We start from the raw sequence: 18,381 nt of genomic DNA on the forward strand, positions 1-18,381 counted from the left end.
GGGCCTGCCAATTCTTGCTCCTAAGACAGAGGCATTTGATTCTTGGATTCAAACACGCTCACTCAGCGCTCGATCAGGCTCGATCAGGCGAGATTTATATGAGTGGCTCGCAGGACTGAAACACTAACCTGGGAGCCCCAGGGTGGCTGAATTCCCAGGATGGCCATTTTTGGGCAAGTCACCTCCTTTCCTCCTGCCTCAATCTAGAATTGGCTGCAAATCACAAGATAGAGTTCAATGTCCGTGTGTACTGCCTACTCCCAGATACCTCTCTGTCTTCCTTATGTAAATTAAAATTCGCAAGGGGGGACCAATGACAATCTGCTCCTCCCACATAACCAGGAAGCCCTGTTGAACATGTCTGCCTGTGTTGTCGCAGGGACAGTGCCTTCTCCGCCCAAAAGGTGGCAGGAGAGCCTCACAACAAAGATGGGATCAACTGCTTAATGAGAAACCAGCACGGCAGTTTGTGTGATGGAGTGCAAATTTAACGGAAGGTGTGCCTGAGGTGTCCCTTCCAGGAATACATGGAATTGTGATTGAGGGCCCAGCCTGATCGTTGGTGGATTTCTCGTCATATGTTACAGGTCCGTGCAAAGATTGTGGTGTGTGGGGAATGCACTGCAAAAAACAGGACGATTTAAGGGTGTAAAAGAAACCTGTCAGAAGTGGGATTTGAACCCACGCCTCCATGAGGAGACCAGAAGTCTCAGTTGCACTGAAGATCAAGCTCTCTTGAGTCTGGCGCCTTAGACCACTCGCCCATCCTGACAGCCCTGGGTGTGCACAGATCTGACTCTTCTGACTGCACCTGCCAATGTTTGCACTTACAACGTTCACAGCAATGTCACAAGTGTAAAGACCCCACAATACAACAAGGCATGACAAAAAAAAAGCTAGGCACAAGAGCGACCACTGATGGATGCGGATTACTTTGTTTCGTCTTGCAAAAGTAAAGGAAGTTTCCCATGGCTCGCTGGGTTCAAGGACCGCCTCTTCTTAAGCTTGCATTGAGATAATAAGGTTTTAGAGGGTGCACATAAAAGCAGCTCATGCACAGTGTTTCTGCCCGGTCTCGAACCGGGGACCTTTCGCGTGTTAGGTGAACATGATGACCACTACACTACAGAAACTCACTTGCTGTGTTTTACTGTTAGAGCAAGGTTCCTCTCAAGGGTTCTCTCTACTTCTATTCTGCTGTATCAGCAGCCACTCAGAAAGCGAGGAGCAAGTGTGAAAACTGCAGAGATATCAGCCAACATACTTGCAATTAGACGTATTAAAAATTGACTTATGCAGGCATCGACAGACAAATATCTGATGCCTAAATGCCAGCAAGTACAGCTTGGGAAAGCATCACCTGGGACACACACAGACTAAGCATGAAGGCAGAAAAAGCATGGTGATCCATGTTTCTTATGAGGTTCAAAATATTTTGTGCAACAATGCGGCGAGTGTAATGAGAAATAGTCAGGCATTGTGAGTTTTGAGTAGGATTCGAATGTATACATCTGAAAAAGGGCTCGTCCGGGATTTGAACCCGGGACCTCTCGCACCCTAAGCGAGAATCATACCCCTAGACCAACGAGCCGAGGCACACAAGAGATGCCTTTCGCACCGGCTCCGGGGGTTATTGGCAGCGAGTTAGTGAATGCTTCACCCAAAGCAAGCAACTGCACATGCTGCTCTCTTCTGCAATATGGTTGCTGTCTTTTCCATGGCCGTCATCGAACAAGAAATGAAAATGCCTCTATCCTTCAGACATTTTGTTTGTTCTAGGTGTATGCTCTCGGTGAGGTCAATAAAACCATTTCTGCTCTCATCCCTTGCTTTCATGAAGTAGGCCCAACCTTCAGTACACAAGGACGTGCAAACGAATAGCGCAAACTATCGTCACTTCTCTTTTTGAGCTGTCACTGATACCCCTGGAGCACAGTACGTCACGCTGGTGAGGGATAGACAGCTTCCATTATCTCAGCTTTCCTATAAATTGAGAGAGTAAATGCAAACTGTGTGAAAAACAGAAAGCTGCTGTTTCTGCCCGGTCTCGAACCAGGGACCTTTCGCGTGTAAAGCGAACATGATAACCACTACACTACAGAAACAGACATGCTTGCAGGAATCTTCTTGGCATGTAGTGGGCTGGAATGCACAGACCAAGGGCCAATGTCCATGAAGCTCAAAGTTGGACCCTCCTTACCCGATCTCTTTCTTTGGAAGAAAGGAACGAGGACCCCTTTTATTCCAAAAGGCGATTTTAAAACCATACCTGAAACCACACTAGAAAAACACTTTGCATTTAATTTTCCTACACTGATGGTCCACCCCAGAAAAGCAGTTGCAAAGAAGTCCGGCACTGAAATTCTATACGCCAAAAGTGGGAAATAGCGTAGAGGGAAAGGAACTTTCTCACCATACACGGCGTCTTATAGCATTGAAAAGAAGAAATGGCCCTATATAATAAGCAGCCTAAAAATAATTCCACAGCATGGGCTCTTCCGGGATTTGAACCCGGGACCTCTCGCACCCGAAGCGAGAATCATACCCCTAGACCAACGAGCCTGATTCCCCAGTCGGCATTTTTAGCAATTTCTGATGCGTCTTTCAGAAACAAAGCAGGGCTATTTGGCTGCTCTCTCTCTATGTGAACCACAAAAAGTCATGTTTTCTCTCAAGGTGTTGTTTTTTTCACTCTTGCAAGGAAGGGATCAGTCGATATCCTAGCTGCCAGAGAGCAGAAAAAACGCGCTGATGAGAACTGCAGGCACTTTCTGGCACTTGTACTCCTCTGCAAGTCCTGGACACTTGCCCCATAGACTTCCACCCCAGATGCAAGGGAGGGCCTGCCAATTCTTGCTCCTAAGACAGAGGCATTTGATTCTTGGATTCAAACACGCTCACTCAGCGCTCGATCAGGCTCGATCAGGCGAGATTTATATGAGTGGCTCGCAGGACTGAAACACTAACCTGGGAGCCCCAGGGTGGCTGAATTCCCAGGATGGCCATTTTTGGGCAAGTCACCTCCTTTCCTCCTGCCTCAATCTAGAATTGGCTGCAAATCACAAGATAGAGTTCAATGTCCGTGTGTACTGCCTACTCCCAGATACCTCTCTGTCTTCCTTATGTAAATTAAAATTCGCAAGGGGGGACCAATGACAATCTGCTCCTCCCACATAACCAGGAAGCCCTGTTGAACATGTCTGCCTGTGTTGTTGCAGGGACAGTGCCTTCTCCGCCCAAAAGGTGGCAGGAGAGCCTCAAAACAAAGATGGGATCAACTGCTTAATGAGAAACCAGCACGGCAGTTTGTGTGATGGAGTGCAAATTTAACGGAAGGTGTGCCTGAGGTGTCCCTTCCAGGAATACATGGAATTGTGATTGAGGGCCCAGCCTGATCGTTGGTGGATTTCTCGTCATATGTTACAGGTCCGTGCAAAGATTGTGGTGTGTGGGGAATGCACTGCAAAAAACAGGACGATTTAAGGGTGTAAAAGAAACCTGTCAGAAGTGGGATTTGAACCCACGCCTCCATGAGGAGACCAGAAGTCTCAGTTGCACTGAAGATCAAGCTCTCTTGAGTCTGGCGCCTTAGACCACTCGGCCATCCTGACAGCCCTGGGTGTGCACAGATCTGACTCTTCTGACTGCACCTGCCAATGTTTGCACTTACAACGTTCACAGCAATGTCACTAGTGTAAAGACCCCACAATACAACATGGCATGACAAAAAAAAAGCTAGGCACAAGAGCGACCACTGATGGATGCGGATTACTTTGTTTCGTCTTGCAAAAGTAAAGGAAGTTTCCCATGGCTCGCTGGGTTCAAGGACCGCCTCTTCTTAAGCTTGCATTGAGATAATAAGGTTTTAGAGGGTGCACATAAAAGCAGCTCATGCACAGTGTTTCTGCCCGGTCTCGAACCGGGGACCTTTCGCGTGTTAGGTGAACGTGATGACCACTACACTACAGAAACTCACTTGCTGTGTCTTACTGTTAGAGCAAGGTTCCTCTCAAGGGTTCTCTCTACTTCTATTCTGCTGTATGAGCAGCCACTCAGAAAGCGAGGAGCAAGTGTGAAAACTGCAGAGATATCAGCCAACATACTTGCAATTAGACGTATTAAAAATTGACTTATGCTGGCATCGACAGACAAATATCTGATGCCTAAATGCCAGCAAGTACAGCTTGGGAAAGCATCACCTGGGACACACACAGACTAAGCATGAAGGCAGAAAAAGCATGGTGATCCATGTTTCTTATGAGGTTCAAAATATTTTGTGCAACAATGCGGCGAGTGTAATGAGAAATAGTCAGGCATTGTGAGTTTTGAGTAGGATTCGTATGTTTACCTCTGAAAAAGGGCTCGTCCGGGATTTGAACCCGGGACCTCTCGCACCCTAAGCGAGAATCATACCCCTAGACCAACGAGCCGAGGCACACAAGAGTCGCCTTTCGCACCGGCTCCGGGGGTTATTGGCAGCGAGTTAGTGAATGCTTCACCCAAAGCAAGCAACTGCACATGCTGCTCTCTTCTGCAATATGGTTGCTGTCTTTTCCATGGCCGTCATCGAACAAGAAATGAAAATGCCTCTATCCTTCAGACATTTTGTTTGTTCTAGGTGTATGCTCTCGGTGAGGTCAATAAAACCATTTCTGCTCTCATGCCTTGCTTTCATGAAGTAGGCCCAACCTTCAGTACACAAGGACGTGCAAACGAATAGCGCAAACTATCGTCACTTCTCTTTTTGAGCTGTCACTGATACCCCTGGAGCACAGTACGTCACGCTGGTGAGGGATAGACAGCTTCCATTATCTCAGCTTTCCTATAAATTGAGAGAGTAAATGCAAACTGTGTGAAAAACAGAAAGCTGCTGTTTCTGCCCGGTCTCGAACCAGGGACCTTTCGCGTGTAAAGCGAACGTGATAACCACTACACTACAGAAACAGACATGCTTGCAGGAATCTTCTTGGCATGTAGTGGGCTGGAATGCACAGACCAAGGGCCAATGTCCATGAAGCTCAAAGTTGGACCCTCCTTACCCGATCTCTTTCTTTGAAAGAAAGGAACGAGGACCCCTTTTATTCCAAAAGGCGATTTTAAAACCATACCTGAAACCACACTAGAAAAACACTTTGCATTTAATTTTCCTACACTGATGGTCCACCCCAGAAAAGCAGTTGCAAAGAAGTCCGGCACTGAAATTCTATACGCCAAAAGTGGGAAATAGCGTAGAGGGAAAGGAACTTTCTCACCATACACGGCGTCTTATAGCATTGAAAAGAAGAAATGGCCCTATATAATAAGCAGCCTAAAAATAATTCCACAGCATGGGCTCGTCCGGGATTTGAATCCGGGACCTCTCGCACCCGAAGCGAGAATCATACCCCTAGACCAACGAGCCTGATTCCCCAGTTGGCATTTTAAGCAATTTCTGATGCGTCTTTCAGAAACAAAGCAGGGCTATTTGGCTGCTCTCTCTCTATGTGAACCACAAAAAGTCATGTTTTCTCTCAAGGTGTTGTTTTTTTCACTCTTGCAAGGAAGGGATCAGTCGATATCCTAGCTGCCAGAGAGCAGAAAAAAGGCGCTGATGAGAACTGTGGCACTTTCTGGCACTTGTACTCCTCTGCAAGTCCTGGACACTTGCCCCATAGACTTCCACCCCAGATGCAAGGGAGGGCCTGCCAATTCTTGCTCCTAAGACAGAGGCATTTGATTCTTGGATTCAAACACGCTCACTCAGCGCTCGATCAGGCTCGATCAGGCGAGATTTATATGAGTGGCTCGCAGGACTGAAACACTAACCTGGGAGCCCCAGGGTGGCTGAATTCCCAGGATGGCCATTTTTGGGCAAGTCACCTCCTTTCCTCCTGCCTCAATCTAGAATTGGCTGCAAATCACAAGATAGAGTTCAATATCCGTGTGTACTGCCTACTCCCAGATACCTCTCTGTCTTCCTTATGTAAATTAAAATTCGCAAGGGGGGACCAATGACAATCTGCTCCTCCCACATAACCAGGAAGCCCTGTTGAACATGTCTGCCTGTGTTGTTGCAGGGACAGTGCCTTCTCCGCCCAAAAGGTGGCAGGAGAGCCTCAAAACAAAGATGGGATCAACTGCTTAATGAGAAACCAGCACGGCAGTTTGTGTGATGGAGTGCAAATTTAACGGAAGGTGTGCCTGAGGTGTCCCTTCCAGGAATACATGGAATTGTGATTGAGGGCCCAGCCTGATCGTTGGTGGATTTCTCGTCATATGTTACAGGTCCGTGCAAAGATTGTGGTGTGTGGGGAATGCACTGCAAAAAACAGGACGATTTAAGGGTGTAAAAGAAACCTGTCAGAAGTGGGATTTGAACCCACGCCTCCATGAGGAGACCAGAAGTCTCAGTTGCACTGAAGATCAAGCTCTCTTGAGTCTGGCGCCTTAGACCACTCGGCCATCCTGACAGCCCTGGGTGTGCACAGATCTGACTCTTCTGACTGCACCTGCCAATGTTTGCACTTACAACGTTCACAGCAATGTCACAAGTGTAAAGACCCCACAATACAACAAGGCATGACAAAAAAAAAGCTAGGCACAAGAGCGACCACTGATGGATGCGGATTACTTTGTTTCGTCTTGCAAAAGTAAAGGAAGTTTCCCATGGCTCGCTGGGTTCAAGGACCGCCTCTTCTTAAGCTTGCATTGAGATAATAAGGTTTTAGAGGGTGCACATAAAAGCAGCTCATGCACAGTGTTTCTGCCCGGTCTCGAACCAGGGACCTTTCGCGTGTTAGGTGAACATGATGACCACTACACTACAGAAACTCACTTGCTGTGTTTTACTGTTAGAGCAAGGTTCCTCTCAAGGGTTCTCTCTACTTCTATTCTGCTGTATCAGCAGCCACTCAGAAAGCGAGGAGCAAGTGTGAAAACTGCAGAGATATCAGCCAACATACTTGCAATTAGACGTATTAAAAATTGACTTATGCAGGCATCGACAGACAAATATCTGATGCCTAAATGCCAGCAAGTACAGCTTGGGAAAGCATCCCCTGGGACACACACAGACTAAGCATGAAGGCAGAAAAAGCATGGTGATCCATGTTTCTTATGAGGTTCAAAATATTTTGTGCAACAATGCGGCGAGTGTAATGAGAAATAGTCAGGCATTGTGAGTTTTGAGTAGGATTCGAATGTTTACCTCTGAAAAAGGGCTCGTCCGGGATTTGAACCCGGGACCTCTCGCACCCTAAGCGAGAATCATACCCCTAGACCAACGAGCCGAGGCACACAAGAGATGCCTTTCGCACCGGCTCCGGGGGTTATTGGCAGCGAGTTAGTGAATGCTTCACCCAAAGCAAGCAACTGCACATGCTGCTCTCTTCTGCAATATGGTTGCTGTCTTTTCCATGGCCGTCATCGAACAAGAAATGAAAATGCCTCTATCCTTCAGACATTTTGTTTGTTCTAGGTGTATGCTCTCGGTGAGGTCAATAAAACCATTTCTGCTCTCATCCCTTGCTTTCATGAAGTAGGCCCAACCTTCAGTACACAAGGACGTGCAAACGAATAGCGCAAACTATCGTCACTTCTCTTTTTGAGCTGTCACTGATACCCCTGGAGCACAGTACGTCACGCTGGTGAGGGATAGACAGCTTCCATTATCTCAGCTTTCCTATAAATTGAGAGAGTAAATGCAAACTGTGTGAAAAACAGAAAGCTGCTGTTTCTGCCCGGTCTCGAACCAGGGACCTTTCGCGTGTAAAGCGAACGTGATAACCACTACACTACAGAAACAGACATGCTTGCAGGAATCTTCTTGGCATGTAGTGGGCTGGAATGCACAGACCAAGGGCCAATGTCCATGAAGCTCAAAGTTGGACCCTCCTTACCCGATCTCTTTCTTTGGAAGAAAGGAACGAGGACCCCTTTTATTCCAAAAGGCGATTTTAAAACCATACCTGAAACCACACTAGAAAAACACTTTGCATTTAATTTTCCTACACTGATGGTCCACCCCAGAAAAGCAGTTGCAAAGAAGTCCGGCACTGAAATTCTATACGCCAAAAGTGGGAAATAGCGTAGAGGGAAAGGAACTTTCTCACCATACACGGCGTCTTATAGCATTGAAAAGAAGAAATGGCCCTATATAATAAGCAGCCTAAAAATAATTCCACAGCATGGGCTCGTCCGGGATTTGAATCCGGGACCTCTCGCACCCGAAGCGAGAATCATACCCCTAGACCAACGAGCCTGATTCCCCAGTTGGCATTTTAAGCAATTTCTGATGCGTCTTTCAGAAACAAAGCAGGGCTATTTGGCTGCTCTCTCTCTATGTGAACCACAAAAAGTCATGTTTTCTCTCAAGGTGTTGTTTTTTTCACTCTTGCAAGGAAGGGATCAGTCGATATCCTAGCTGCCAGAGAGCAGAAAAAAGGCGCTGATGAGAACTGTGGCACTTTCTGGCACTTGTACTCCTCTGCAAGTCCTGGACACTTGCCCCATAGACTTCCACCCCAGATGCAAGGGAGGGCCTGCCAATTCTTGCTCCTAAGACAGAGGCATTTGATTCTTGGATTCAAACACGCTCACTCAGCGCTCGATCAGGCTCGATCAGGCGAGATTTATATGAGTGGCTCGCAGGACTGAAACACTAACCTGGGAGCCCCAGGGTGGCTGAATTCCCAGGATGGCCATTTTTGGGCAAGTCACCTCCTTTCCTCCTGCCTCAATCTAGAATTGGCTGCAAATCACAAGATAGAGTTCAATGTCCGTGTGTACTGCCTACTCCCAGATACCTCTCTGTCTTCCTTATGTAAATTAAAATTCGCAAGGGGGGACCAATGACAATCTGCTCCTCCCACATAACCAGGAAGCCCTGTTGAACATGTCTGCCTGTGTTGTTGCAGGGACAGTGCCTTCTCCGCCCAAAAGGTGGCAGGAGAGCCTCAAAACAAAGATGGGATCAACTGCTTAATGAGAAACCAGCACGGCAGTTTGTGTGATGGAGTGCAAATTTAACGGAAGGTGTGCCTGAGGTGTCCCTTCCAGGAATACATGGAATTGTGATTGAGGGCCCAGCCTGATCGTTGGTGGATTTCTCGTCATATGTTACAGGTCCGTGCAAAGATTGTGGTGTGTGGGGAATGCACTGCAAAAAACAGGACGATTTAAGGGTGTAAAAGAAACCTGTCAGAAGTGGGATTTGAACCCACGCCTCCATGAGGAGACCAGAAGTCTCAGTTGCACTGAAGATCAAGCTCTCTTGAGTCTGGCGCCTTAGACCACTCGGCCATCCTGACAGCCCTGGGTGTGCACAGATCTGACTCTTCTGACTGCACCTGCCAATGTTTGCACTTACAACGTTCACAGCAATGTCACAAGTGTAAAGACCCCACAATACAACAAGGCATGACAAAAAAAAAGCTAGGCACAAGAGCGACCACTGATGGATGCGGATTACTTTGTTTCGTCTTGCAAAAGTAAAGGAAGTTTCCCATGGCTCGCTGGGTTCAAGGACCGCCTCTTCTTAAGCTTGCATTGAGATAATAAGGTTTTAGAGGGTGCACATAAAAGCAGCTCATGCACAGTGTTTCTGCCCGGTCTCGAACCAGGGACCTTTCGCGTGTTAGGTGAACATGATGACCACTACACTACAGAAACTCACTTGCTGTGTTTTACTGTTAGAGCAAGGTTCCTCTCAAGGGTTCTCTCTACTTCTATTCTGCTGTATCAGCAGCCACTCAGAAAGCGAGGAGCAAGTGTGAAAACTGCAGAGATATCAGCCAACATACTTGCAATTAGACGTATTAAAAATTGACTTATGCAGGCATCGACAGACAAATATCTGATGCCTAAATGCCAGCAAGTACAGCTTGGGAAAGCATCCCCTGGGACACACACAGACTAAGCATGAAGGCAGAAAAAGCATGGTGATCCATGTTTCTTATGAGGTTCAAAATATTTTGTGCAACAATGCGGCGAGTGTAATGAGAAATAGTCAGGCATTGTGAGTTTTGAGTAGGATTCGAATGTTTACCTCTGAAAAAGGGCTCGTCCGGGATTTGAACCCGGGACCTCTCGCACCCTAAGCGAGAATCATACCCCTAGACCAACGAGCCGAGGCACACAAGAGATGCCTTTCGCACCGGCTCCGGGGGTTATTGGCAGCGAGTTAGTGAATGCTTCACCCAAAGCAAGCAACTGCACATGCTGCTCTCTTCTGCAATATGGTTGCTGTCTTTTCCATGGCCGTCATCGAACAAGAAATGAAAATGCCTCTATCCTTCAGACATTTTGTTTGTTCTAGGTGTATGCTCTCGGTGAGGTCAATAAAACCATTTCTGCTCTCATCCCTTGCTTTCATGAAGTAGGCCCAACCTTCAGTACACAAGGACGTGCAAACGAATAGCGCAAACTATCGTCACTTCTCTTTTTGAGCTGTCACTGATACCCCTGGAGCACAGTACGTCACGCTGGTGAGGGATAGACAGCTTCCATTATCTCAGCTTTCCTATAAATTGAGAGAGTAAATGCAAACTGTGTGAAAAACAGAAAGCTGCTGTTTCTGCCCGGTCTCGAACCAGGGACCTTTCGCGTGTAAAGCGAACGTGATAACCACTACACTACAGAAACAGACATGCTTGCAGGAATCTTCTTGGCATGTAGTGGGCTGGAATGCACAGACCAAGGGCCAATGTCCATGAAGCTCAAAGTTGGACCCTCCTTACCCGATCTCTTTCTTTGGAAGAAAGGAACGAGGACCCCTTTTATTCCAAAAGGCGATTTTAAAACCATACCTGAAACCACACTAGAAAAACACTTTGCATTTAATTTTCCTACACTGATGGTCCACCCCAGAAAAGCAGTTGCAAAGAAGTCCGGCACTGAAATTCTATACGCCAAAAGTGGGAAATAGCGTAGAGGGAAAGGAACTTTCTCACCATACACGGCGTCTTATAGCATTGAAAAGAAGAAATGGCCCTATATAATAAGCAGCCTAAAAATAATTCCACAGCATGGGCTCGTCCGGGATTTGAATCCGGGACCTCTCGCACCCGAAGCGAGAATCATACCCCTAGACCAACGAGCCTGATTCCCCAGTTGGCATTTTAAGCAATTTCTGATGCGTCTTTCAGAAACAAAGCAGGGCTATTTGGCTGCTCTCTCTCTATGTGAACCACAAAAAGTCATGTTTTCTCTCAAGGTGTTGTTTTTTTCACTCTTGCAAGGAAGGGATCAGTCGATATCCTAGCTGCCAGAGAGCAGAAAAAAGGCGCTGATGAGAACTGTGGCACTTTCTGGCACTTGTACTCCTCTGCAAGTCCTGGACACTTGCCCCATAGACTTCCACCCCAGATGCAAGGGAGGGCCTGCCAATTCTTGCTCCTAAGACAGAGGCATTTGATTCTTGGATTCAAACACGCTCACTCAGCGCTCGATCAGGCTCGATCAGGCGAGATTTATATGAGTGGCTCGCAGGACTGAAACACTAACCTGGGAGCCCCAGGGTGGCTGAATTCCCAGGATGGCCATTTTTGGGCAAGTCACCTCCTTTCCTCCTGCCTCAATCTAGAATTGGCTGCAAATCACAAGATAGAGTTCAATGTCCGTGTGTACTGCCTACTCCCAGATACCTCTCTGTCTTCCTTATGTAAATTAAAATTCGCAAGGGGGGACCAATGACAATCTGCTCCTCCCACATAACCAGGAAGCCCTGTTGAACATGTCTGCCTGTGTTGTTGCAGGGACAGTGCCTTCTCCGCCCAAAAGGTGGCAGGAGAGCCTCAAAACAAAGATGGGATCAACTGCTTAATGAGAAACCAGCACGGCAGTTTGTGTGATGGAGTGCAAATTTAACGGAAGGTGTGCCTGAGGTGTCCCTTCCAGGAATACATGGAATTGTGATTGAGGGCCCAGCCTGATCGTTGGTGGATTTCTCGTCATATGTTACAGGTCCGTGCAAAGATTGTGGTGTGTGGGGAATGCACTGCAAAAAACAGGACGATTTAAGGGTGTAAAAGAAACCTGTCAGAAGTGGGATTTGAACCCACGCCTCCATGAGGAGACCAGAAGTCTCAGTTGCACTGAAGATCAAGCTCTCTTGAGTCTGGCGCCTTGGACCACTCGGCCATCCTGACAGCCCTGGGTGTGCACAGATCTGACTCTTCTGACTGCACCTGCCAATGTTTGCACTTACAACGTTCACAGCAATGTCACAAGTGTAAAGACCCCACAATACAACATGGCATGACAAAAAAAAAGCTAGGCACAAGAGCGACCACTGATGGATGCGGATTACTTTGTTTCGTCTTGCAAAAGTAAAGGAAGTTTCCCATGGCTCGCTGGGTTCAAGGACCGCCTCTTCTTAAGCTTGCATTGAGATAATAAGGTTTTAGAGGGTGCACATAAAAGCAGCTCATGCACAGTGTTTCTGCCCGGTCTCGAACCGGGGACCTTTCGCGTGTTAGGCGAACGTGATGACCACTACACTACAGAAACTCACTTGCTGTGTTTTACTGTTAGAGCAAGGTTCCTCTCAAGGGTTCTCTCTACTTCTATTCTGCTGTATCAGCAGCCACTCAGAAAGCGAGGAGCAAGTGTGAAAACTGCAGAGATATCAGCCAACATACTTGCAATTAGACGTATTAAAAATTGACTTATGCAGGCATCGACAGACAAATATCTGATGCCTAAATGCCAGCAAGTACAGCTTGGGAAAGCATCACCTGGGACACACACAGACTAAGCATGAAGGCAGAAAAAGCATGGTGATCCATGTTTCTTATGAGGTTCAAAATATTTTGTGCAACAATGCGGCGAGTGTAATGAGAAATAGTCAGGCATTGTGAGTTTTGAGTAGGATTCGTATGTTTACCTCTGAAAAAGGGCTCGTCCGGGATTTGAACCCGGGACCTCTCGCACCCTAAGCGAGAATCATACCCCTAGACCAACGAGCCGAGGCACACAAGAGTCGCCTTTCGCACCGGCTCCGGGGGTTATTGGCAGTGAGTTAGTGAATGCTTCACCCAAAGCAAGCAACTGCACATGCTGCTCTCTTCTGCAATATGGTTGCTGTCTTTTCCATGGCCGTCATCGAACAAGAAATGAAAATGCCTCTATCCTTCAGACATTTTGTTTGTTCTAGGTGTATGCTCTCGGTGAGGTCAATAAAACCATTTCTGCTCTCATGCCTTGCTTTCATGAAGTAGGCCCAACCTTCAGTACACAAGGACGTGCAAACGAATAGCGCAAACTATCGTCACTTCTCTTTTTGAGCTGTCACTGATACCCCTGGAGCACAGTACGTCACGCTGGTGAGGGATAGACAGCTTCCATTATCTCAGCTTTCCTATAAATTGAGAGAGTAAATGCAAACTGTGTGAAAAACAGAAAGCTGCTGTTTCTGCCCGGTCTCGAACCAGGGACCTTTCGCGTGTAAAGCGAACGTGATAACCACTACACTACAGAAACAGACATGCTTGCAGGAATCTTCTTGGCATGTAGTGGGCTGGAATGCACAGACCAAGGGCCAATGTCCATGAAGCTCAAAGTTGGACCCTCCTTACCCGATCTCTTTCTTTGAAAGAAAGGAACGAGGACCCCTTTTATTCCAAAAGGCGATTTTAAAACCATACCTGAAACCACACTAGAAAAACACTTTGCATTTAATTTTCCTACACTGATGGTCCACCCCAGAAAAGCAGTTGCAAAGAAGTCCGGCACTGAAATTCTATACGCCAAAAGTGGGAAATAGCGTAGAGGGAAAGGAACTTTCTCACCATACACGGCGTCTTATAGCATTGAAAAGAAGAAACGGCCCTATATAATAAGCAGCCTAAAAATAATTCCACAGCATGGGCTCGTCCGGGATTTGAATCCGGGACCTCTCGCACCCGAAGCGAGAATCATACCCCTAGACCAACGAGCCTGATTCCCCAGTTGGCATTTTAAGCAATTTCTGATGCGTCTTTCAGAAACAAAGCAGGGCTATTTGGCTGCTCTCTCTCTATGTGAACCACAAAAAGTCATGTTTTCTCTCAAGGTGTTGTTTTTTTCACTCTTGCAAGGAAGGGATCAGTCGATATCCTAGCTGCCAGAGAGCAGAAAAAAGGCGCTGATGAGAACTGTGGCACTTTCTGGCACTTGTACTCCTCTGCAAGTCCTGGACACTTGCCCCATAGACTTCCACCCCAGATGCAAGGGAGGGCCTGCCAATTCTTGCTCCTAAGACAGAGGCATTTGATTCTTGGATTCAAACACGCTCACTCAGCGCTCGATCAGGCTCGATCAGGCGAGATTTATATGAGTGGCTCGCAGGACTGAAACACTAACCTGGGAGCCCCAGGGTGGCTGAATTCCCAGGATGGCCATTTTTGGGCAAGTCACCTCCTTTCCTCCTGCCTCAATCTAGAATTGGCTGCAAATCACAAGATAGAGTTCAATGTCCGTGTGTACTGCCTACTCCCAGATACCTCTCTGTCTTCCTTATGTAAATTAAAATTCGCAAGGGGGGACCAATGACAATCTGCTCCTCCCACATAACCAGGAAGCCCTGTTGAACATGTCTGCCTGTGTTGTTGCAGGGACAGTGCCTTCTCCGCCCAAAAGGTGGCAGGAGAGCCTCAAAACAAAGATGGGATCAACTGCTTAATGAGAAACCAGCACGGCAGTTTGTGTGATGGAGTGCAAATTTAACGGAAGGTGTGCCTGAGGTGTCCCTTCCAGGAATACATGGAATTGTGATTGAGGGCCCAGCCTGATCGTTGGTGGATTTCTCGTCATATGTTACAGGTCCGTGCAAAGATTGTGGTGTGTGGGGAATGCACTGCAAAAAACAGGACGATTTAAGGGTGTAAAAGAAACCTGTCAGAAGTGGGATTTGAACCCACGCCTCCATGAGGAGACCAGAAGTCTCAGTTGCACTGAAGATCAAGCTCTCTTGAGTCTGGCGCCTTAGACCACTCGGCCATCCTGACAGCCCTGGGTGTGCACAGATCTGACTCTTCTGACTGCACCTGCCAATGTTTGCACTTACAACGTTCACAGCAATGTCACAAGTGTAAAGACCCCACAATACAACATGGCATGACAAAAAAAAAGCTAGGCACAAGAGCGACCACTGATGGATGCGGATTACTTTGTTTCGTCTTGCAAAAGTAAAGGAAGTTTCCCATGGCTCGCTGGGTTCAAGGACCGCCTCTTCTTAAGCTTGCATTGAGATAATAAGGTTTTAGAGGGTGCACATAAAAGCAGCTCATGCACAGTGTTTCTGCCCGGTCTCGAACCGGGGACCTTTCGCGTGTTAGGTGAACGTGATGACCACTACACTACAGAAACTCACTTGCTGTGTCTTACTGTTAGAGCAAGGTTCCTCTCAAGGGTTCTCTCTACTTCTATTCTGCTGTATGAGCAGCCACTCAGAAAGCGAGGAGCAAGTGTGAAAACTGCAGAGATATCAGCCAACATACTTGCAATTAGACGTATTAAAAATTGACTTATGCAGGCATCGACAGACAAATATCTGATGCCTAAATGCCAGCAAGTACAGCTTGGGAAAGCATCACCTGGGACACACACAGACTAAGCATGAAGGCAGAAAAAGCATGGTGATCCATGTTTCTTATGAGGTTCAAAATATTTTGTGCAACAATGCGGCGAGTGTAATGAGAAATAGTCAGGCATTGTGAGTTTTGAGTAGGATTCGTATGTTTACCTCTGAAAAAGGGCTCGTCCGGGATTTGAACCCGGGACCTCTCGCACCCTAAGCGAGAATCATACCCCTAGACCAACGAGCCGAGGCACACAAGAGTCGCCTTTCGCACCGGCTCCGGGGGTTATTGGCAGCGAGTTAGTGAATGCTTCACCCAAAGCAAGCAACTGCACATGCTGCTCTCTTCTGCAATATGGTTGCTGTCTTTTCCATGGCCGTCATCGAACAAGAAATGAAAATGCCTCTATCCTTCAGACATTTTGTTTGTTCTAGGTGTATGCTCTCGGTGAGGTCAATAAAACCATTTCTGCTCTCATGCCTTGCTTTCATGAAGTAGGCCCAACCTTCAGTACACAAGGACGTGCAAACGAATAGCGCAAACTATCGTCACTTCTCTTTTTGAGCTGTCACTGATACCCCTGGAGCACAGTACGTCACGCTGGTGAGGGATAGACAGCTTCCATTATCTCAGCTTTCCTATAAATTGAGAGAGTAAATGCAAACTGTGTGAAAAACAGAAAGCTGCTGTTTCTGCCCGGTCTCGAACCAGGGACCTTTCGCGTGTAAAGCGAACGTGATAACCACTACACTACAGAAACAGACACGCTTGCAGGAATCTTCTTGGCATGTAGTGGGCTGGAATGCACAGACCAAGGGCCAAAGTCCATGAAGCTCAAAGTTGGACCCTCCTTACCCGATCTCTTTCTTTGGAAGAAAGGAACGAGGACCCCTTTTATTCCAAAAGGCGATTTTAAAACCATACCTGAAACCACACTAGAAAAACACTTTGCATTTAATTTTCCTACACTGATGGTCCACCCCAGAAAAGCAGTTGCAAAGAAGTCCGGCACTGAAATTCTATACGCCAAAAGTGGGAAATAGCGTAGAGGGAAAGGAACTTTCTCACCATACACGGCGTCTTATAGCATTGAAAAGAAGAAATGGCCCTATATAATAAGCAGCCTAAAAATAATTCCACAGCATGGGCTCGTCCGGGATTTGAATCCGGGACCTCTCGCACCCGAAGCGAGAATCATACCCCTAGACCAACGAGCCTGATTCCCCAGTTGGCATTTTAAGCAATTTCTGATGCGTCTTTCAGAAACAAAGCAGGGCTATTTGGCTGCTCTCTCTCTATGTGAACCACAAAAAGTCATGTTTTCTCTCAAGGTGTTGTTTTTTTCACTCTTGCAAGGAAGGGATCAGTCGATATCCTAGCTGCCAGAGAGCAGAAAAAAGGCGCTGATGAGAACTGTGGCACTTTCTGGCACTTGTACTCCTCTGCAAGTCCTGGACACTTGCCCCATAGACTTCCACCCCAGATGCAAGGGAGGGCCTGCCAATTCTTGCTCCTAAGACAGAGGCATTTGATTCTTGGATTCAAACACGCTCACTCAGCGCTCGATCAGGCTCGATCAGGCGAGATTTATATGAGTGGCTCGCAGGACTGAAACACTAACCTGGGAGCCCCAGGGTGGCTGAATTCCCAGGATGGCCATTTTTGGGCAAGTCACCTCCTTTCCTCCTGCCTCAATCTAGAATTGGCTGCAAATCACAAGATAGAGTTCAATGTCCGTGTGTACTGCCTACTCCCAGATACCTCTCTGTCTTCCTTATGTAAATTAAAATTCGCAAGGGGGGACCAATGACAATCTGCTCCTCCCACATAACCAGGAAGCCCTGTTGAACATGTCTGCCTGTGTTGTTGCAGGGACAGTGCCTTCTCCGCCCAAAAGGTGGCAGGAGAGCCTCACAACAAAGATGGGATCAACTGCTTAATGAGAAACCAGCACGGCAGTTTGTGTGATGGAGTGCAAATTTAACGGAAGGTGTGCCTGAGGTGTCCCTTCCAGGAATACATGGAATTGTGATTGAGGGCCCAGCCTGATCGTTGGTGGATTTCTCGTCATATGTTACAGGTCCGTGCAAAGATTGTGGTGTGTGGGGAATGCACTGCAAAAAACAGGACGATTTAAGGGTGTAAAAGAAACCTGTCAGAAGTGGGATTTGAACCCACGCCTCCATGAGGAGACCAGAAGTCTCAGTTGCACTGAAGATCAAGCTCTCTTGAGTCTGGCGCCTTAGACCACTCGGCCATCCTGACAGCCCTGGGTGTGCACAGATCTGACTCTTCTGACTGCACCTGCCAATGTTTGCACTTACAACGTTCACAGCAATGTCACAAGTGTAAAGACCCCACAATACAACAAGGCATGACAAAAAAAAAGCTAGGCACAAGAGCGACCACTGATGGATGCGGATTACTTTGTTTCGTCTTGCAAAAGTAAAGGAAGTTTCCCATGGCTCGCTGGGTTCAAGGACCGCCTCTTCTTAAGCTTGCATTGAGATAATAAGGTTTTAGAGGGTGCACATAAAAGCAGCTCATGCACAGTGTTTCTGCCCGGTCTCGAACCGGGGACCTTTCGCGTGTTAGGTGAACATGATGACCACTACACTACAGAAACTCACTTGCTGTGTTTTACTGTTAGAGCAAGGTTCCTCTCAAGGGTTCTCTCTACTTCTATTCTGCTGTATCAGCAGCCACTCAGAAAGCGAGGAGCAAGTGTGAAAACTGCAGAGATATCAGCCAACATACTTGCAATTAGACGTATTAAAAATTGACTTATGCAGGCATCGACAGACAAATATCTGATGCCTAAATGCCAGCAAGTACAGCTTGGGAA

General features: G+C 47.2%; 19 non-coding genes across 19 annotated transcripts; all 19 read right to left on the minus strand.

Annotated features, from left to right (window-relative positions):
- Positions 1-1,519: 1,519 nt before the first annotated feature.
- TRNAP-AGG (transfer RNA proline (anticodon AGG)) lies at positions 1,520-1,591 on the minus strand. Its single transcript has one exon. It is a non-coding gene; the product is annotated as a tRNA-Pro (tRNA).
- Positions 1,592-2,032: 441 nt separating this feature from the next.
- On the minus strand, positions 2,033-2,105 carry TRNAV-UAC (transfer RNA valine (anticodon UAC)). The gene has a single exon. It is a non-coding gene; the product is annotated as a tRNA-Val (tRNA).
- A 1,394-nt stretch (positions 2,106-3,499) lies between these two features.
- On the minus strand, positions 3,500-3,611 carry TRNAL-CAA (transfer RNA leucine (anticodon CAA)). Its single transcript has 2 exons — positions 3,574-3,611; positions 3,500-3,545 (listed from the first exon to the last, which is right to left on the minus strand). It is a non-coding gene; the product is annotated as a tRNA-Leu (tRNA).
- Positions 3,612-4,358: 747 nt separating this feature from the next.
- On the minus strand, positions 4,359-4,430 carry TRNAP-AGG (transfer RNA proline (anticodon AGG)). Its single transcript has one exon. It is a non-coding gene; the product is annotated as a tRNA-Pro (tRNA).
- Positions 4,431-4,871: 441 nt separating this feature from the next.
- On the minus strand, positions 4,872-4,944 carry TRNAV-UAC (transfer RNA valine (anticodon UAC)). Its single transcript has one exon. It is a non-coding gene; the product is annotated as a tRNA-Val (tRNA).
- A 1,393-nt stretch (positions 4,945-6,337) lies between these two features.
- TRNAL-CAA (transfer RNA leucine (anticodon CAA)) lies at positions 6,338-6,449 on the minus strand. The gene is made up of 2 exons: positions 6,412-6,449; positions 6,338-6,383 (listed from the first exon to the last, which is right to left on the minus strand). It is a non-coding gene; the product is annotated as a tRNA-Leu (tRNA).
- Positions 6,450-7,196: 747 nt separating this feature from the next.
- TRNAP-AGG (transfer RNA proline (anticodon AGG)) lies at positions 7,197-7,268 on the minus strand. Its single transcript has one exon. It is a non-coding gene; the product is annotated as a tRNA-Pro (tRNA).
- A 441-nt stretch (positions 7,269-7,709) lies between these two features.
- TRNAV-UAC (transfer RNA valine (anticodon UAC)) lies at positions 7,710-7,782 on the minus strand. The gene has a single exon. It is a non-coding gene; the product is annotated as a tRNA-Val (tRNA).
- Positions 7,783-9,175: 1,393 nt separating this feature from the next.
- TRNAL-CAA (transfer RNA leucine (anticodon CAA)) lies at positions 9,176-9,287 on the minus strand. Its single transcript has 2 exons — positions 9,250-9,287; positions 9,176-9,221 (listed from the first exon to the last, which is right to left on the minus strand). It is a non-coding gene; the product is annotated as a tRNA-Leu (tRNA).
- A 747-nt stretch (positions 9,288-10,034) lies between these two features.
- TRNAP-AGG (transfer RNA proline (anticodon AGG)) lies at positions 10,035-10,106 on the minus strand. Its single transcript has one exon. It is a non-coding gene; the product is annotated as a tRNA-Pro (tRNA).
- Positions 10,107-10,547: 441 nt separating this feature from the next.
- On the minus strand, positions 10,548-10,620 carry TRNAV-UAC (transfer RNA valine (anticodon UAC)). Its single transcript has one exon. It is a non-coding gene; the product is annotated as a tRNA-Val (tRNA).
- Positions 10,621-12,013: 1,393 nt separating this feature from the next.
- TRNAL-CAA (transfer RNA leucine (anticodon CAA)) lies at positions 12,014-12,125 on the minus strand. Its single transcript has 2 exons — positions 12,088-12,125; positions 12,014-12,059 (listed from the first exon to the last, which is right to left on the minus strand). It is a non-coding gene; the product is annotated as a tRNA-Leu (tRNA).
- A 288-nt stretch (positions 12,126-12,413) lies between these two features.
- TRNAV-AAC (transfer RNA valine (anticodon AAC)) lies at positions 12,414-12,486 on the minus strand. Its single transcript has one exon. It is a non-coding gene; the product is annotated as a tRNA-Val (tRNA).
- Positions 12,487-12,872: 386 nt separating this feature from the next.
- Positions 12,873-12,944, minus strand: TRNAP-AGG (transfer RNA proline (anticodon AGG)). The gene has a single exon. It is a non-coding gene; the product is annotated as a tRNA-Pro (tRNA).
- A 441-nt stretch (positions 12,945-13,385) lies between these two features.
- On the minus strand, positions 13,386-13,458 carry TRNAV-UAC (transfer RNA valine (anticodon UAC)). Its single transcript has one exon. It is a non-coding gene; the product is annotated as a tRNA-Val (tRNA).
- Positions 13,459-14,851: 1,393 nt separating this feature from the next.
- TRNAL-CAA (transfer RNA leucine (anticodon CAA)) lies at positions 14,852-14,963 on the minus strand. Its single transcript has 2 exons — positions 14,926-14,963; positions 14,852-14,897 (listed from the first exon to the last, which is right to left on the minus strand). It is a non-coding gene; the product is annotated as a tRNA-Leu (tRNA).
- Positions 14,964-15,710: 747 nt separating this feature from the next.
- Positions 15,711-15,782, minus strand: TRNAP-AGG (transfer RNA proline (anticodon AGG)). Its single transcript has one exon. It is a non-coding gene; the product is annotated as a tRNA-Pro (tRNA).
- Positions 15,783-16,223: 441 nt separating this feature from the next.
- TRNAV-UAC (transfer RNA valine (anticodon UAC)) lies at positions 16,224-16,296 on the minus strand. Its single transcript has one exon. It is a non-coding gene; the product is annotated as a tRNA-Val (tRNA).
- A 1,393-nt stretch (positions 16,297-17,689) lies between these two features.
- Positions 17,690-17,801, minus strand: TRNAL-CAA (transfer RNA leucine (anticodon CAA)). The gene is made up of 2 exons: positions 17,764-17,801; positions 17,690-17,735 (listed from the first exon to the last, which is right to left on the minus strand). It is a non-coding gene; the product is annotated as a tRNA-Leu (tRNA).
- Positions 17,802-18,381: the final 580 nt, after the last annotated feature.

The sequence above is a fragment of the Triturus cristatus genome, chromosome 10, assembly GCF_964204655.1.
Source record: "Triturus cristatus chromosome 10, aTriCri1.1, whole genome shotgun sequence".
NCBI lineage: Eukaryota > Metazoa > Chordata > Amphibia > Caudata > Salamandridae > Triturus > Triturus cristatus.